This window comes from Diachasma alloeum, unplaced genomic scaffold, assembly GCF_001412515.2.
Source record: "Diachasma alloeum isolate Michigan unplaced genomic scaffold, Dall2.0 Dall_scaffold_11508, whole genome shotgun sequence".
Classification (NCBI taxonomy): Eukaryota; Metazoa; Arthropoda; class Insecta; order Hymenoptera; family Braconidae; genus Diachasma; species Diachasma alloeum.
Genome location: NW_021682666.1, coordinates 6,757 through 10,134, shown reverse-complemented (window position 1 = coordinate 10,134; position 3,378 = coordinate 6,757).

The window sequence follows — 3,378 nt, the reverse complement described above, 5'->3', positions numbered from 1 at the left end:
TATATCAGTAATCCATTAATACTTTGAAATTTATAATTCTTCTGAATCGATTGGGAAATACATGAGTTTTCATTAGCCCTAAGCTCAAATTACTAAAATATTTGAAGGAATTTTCAATGACCTCTACTAACTATCGGCGATAGAAATAATCTAATAAAATGCTATTGGAGAATACTTGACTAACCGGGAATTTGATTTCTCAGATTACAGATTATTGAATAATAAATATTCACAATACCGAATTACTGAAATGGGCAAGTAATTTCATATTGTAGTTCTCCAAATTACATGGGTAATTTCGAATCTGACTTCGACGATTGTCCGATTAGCTAGATAATTCATTCGTTATTTCCCAATTACTTAATTGACGGGATGATTTACTTTAATATTTCCAAATTCCCTTCTGTAATTTGGAATTGGAATAATGACACAGAGAAAAAAAAAAGTAAATTCAAGATTTTTGTTCTACATTCTCGAATCTGCAGTTTAGAATTTGCATCCGGCTAAAAGTTAGAACAAAAAAACAAATAATTTCAGAAAACAAATAAATGAAATTAATCAACCAAAAAATGATGGTTTCAAGGGAAAAATATTTTGGAATCTATCGAATTAGGGGATTAAGTTCCCCTAATTCGATAGAGATGTGCTAATGAGGGGAACCTCTTTAGCACATCCCGAGTGGAAATTCAGTAAGGTAACCCTGATTTAACATCAGGTTAGGATCCGTAATTAGTAACGGTTGCCGTACCAGTGACTAATGGATAAGGAACTGATCAGGCACTGGAAAGGCATTCTTTAATAAGTTGAGCCCTTTCGAAATATGATCCAGCCACTACCAGTCGGAACTGATCTCAATGGTAGGAGTGACTAGTGGATGAGTAACTGATCAGAAGCTGGAAAGGCATTGCTTGATAACTCAAGTGCTTTTGAAAATTGATCCGGTCAAGTTCCGTTCAAACTTAGCTGAATGGTATTACCCCGTTCTGAATAAGCAACTGATCAGTCACTGGAAAGGTATTTCTTAATAAGTTCAGCTCCTTCGAAACCTAATCCGGTCACTATCCGTTCAATCTTAGCTCAATGGTCATATCGATACCCTAGTCATTTTGGACAGTAGTTAGATCCAATTGTCCTAGGCAGCAACTGAATGAGTTCTCCTGAAGAATTGCTGATCAGGACGGACTCCGTTTTTCCTTATTGGTTAATCTGGTCTTCTTATTCTTTTTGATCCTATCATGACTAGATATCCCTAGTCAGGAGCTTACAATCCATTATGGATCAGATTTTGATCCAACTGTCTCAATCAGTTACTGAACAGGTTACTTTGAAGCATTTCTGATCAGACTAAGATACGCCTTTTTGTATTCCATACCTAGTCAGGTATCCTAATGTCTGACTGATCCAATTATGACTAGATATGCCTTGCCAAAAAAATTGAATGCCATTTTGGGTCAAGTGTTGATCCAACTTGTCCAATCAGTTACTGAACAAGTTATGCTGAAGCATTCCTGATCAGAATAGAATAGCATCTTCCGTATATAAGGCTTATTCAGGTATATTGAATACTTCCTTATCCAATTAGGATTAGCAAATCATCACTAAAACCTTCAACAATTAAGTGGATATCTTGATAAGTTGCTAATCACAATACGATATAAATATCACGATTCCAAACTTAGTAGGATATTATCAACACTTTCCTGTTCAGTGAAACGTAAGTCCGTAATAGGCCTCAGTAGTCTGTCCAACTGAGATGGAGGATAGGAGGCGCTGCGGTTGATAATATTGTTCTCGTCTGTTATTATCCGAACCAGATCATTTGTCCACTTGCACGAAAAAGCAGTAAATTTGTGAAACTTCAAAATGAATCCACCTACGGCTAAATTATTACATGAACGAGCCATGACACGATTAAGGGTGCAACGATTTCGTGAGCGACAACGATGTGAAACAGGGGAGGTTTTGCAAGAAAATCCAAATACTCGCGGTGATCCTGGGAACGTTGAGGTCATGATCAGTGGAGAAGAACCCATTCCAATAGAGGTTAACTGCAGTATACATGAGGAGTTGATGCACATCGAATATACGAATACAAATTTGGATATTTGGGATGAATTTTTAGAATTTCAAAACTCTATGGAATTGAGTTTAAGGATGTTCTACACCTTTTCTGCCAAAATTCATGTTTTTTTAATTTTTATGGCAAACTTATCATGGAATTGACGTGAAAAAATATAACGTTTTTGCGTTTTGTCATTATTTAATGACNCTTATGATGGAATTGACGTGAAAAAATATAACGTTTTTGCGTTTTGTCATTATTTAATGACTGACGAAATTTTAAGGTGGTGCGAACATTTTCCTGCGTTTTCTCTAAACTTTTAAAAAGAATCACAAAACTGTAGAAAAAACGCATGAAAATTATCCCACCACTACGCAACTTCGTGAGCCATTAAAGAATGACAAACCACAAAATCGTTACATTTTTTCACGTCACTCCCATCGATAATTTGCCAGAAAAATGAAAACAACGTCAATTTTGGCTAAAAGGGTGTCGAACATCCTTAAGTGAAATAAGTGCTGAATCCAGTGATGCTTCTAATAAATTAGAAGGATGTCCTAGTGATCACGAGAGAACGTTCAGTGAAGAAGAGGGTGATTTCAACAGGGAAGATGTGTCATCAGATAGTGACGAATCTGAGGAAGAGTTGCACATAGATGAGGTAGAGGAACTTCGACAATGGGCTCTAAAATCAAAAACTCCTCACGTACACTTGGATTCTCTCTTAAAAATTCTCCGAGAAAACCTTCTTCTACGATTACCAGCTTGCTCAAAAACTTTTCTCGAAACTTCCTCAGTAAATTACTTCCTCAGTTAAATTATAAATCCAGCAACAAGCAATTTTGGCCAATTTTGGGGAAAGTTTTTTTCCAACCAGACATATATAAAGTTTTTCCGATTGCTTTATATTCTGGAGTTGGGAAACCACATAACATTCCACTGTATTTTGAACGTTTCGTGTTAGAACTTAATAAAATTTTATATGAGGGTCTTGTGATCGAAAATAAACATTTGAATGTCGTTATCAAGGCTTTTGTTTGCGACAGACCCGCACGCTCTTTAGTCAAATGCATCAAAAACCACGGTGCTCATCGAGCATACGAACGCTGCTACGTGCATGGTATTTCTGTAGAACGACGTACGGTGTATCTTGCCACAGATGCTCCAGAGAGGACCGATGCATCATTTCGCTCTCAAGACGACGAACTACATCACGATGGTCTATCACCATTGACAAAAATTGTCCCACCGATCGACTTCATCAATCAGTTTCCATTGGCAAGCATGCATCTACTGTGGTTGGGGAACATGAAAAA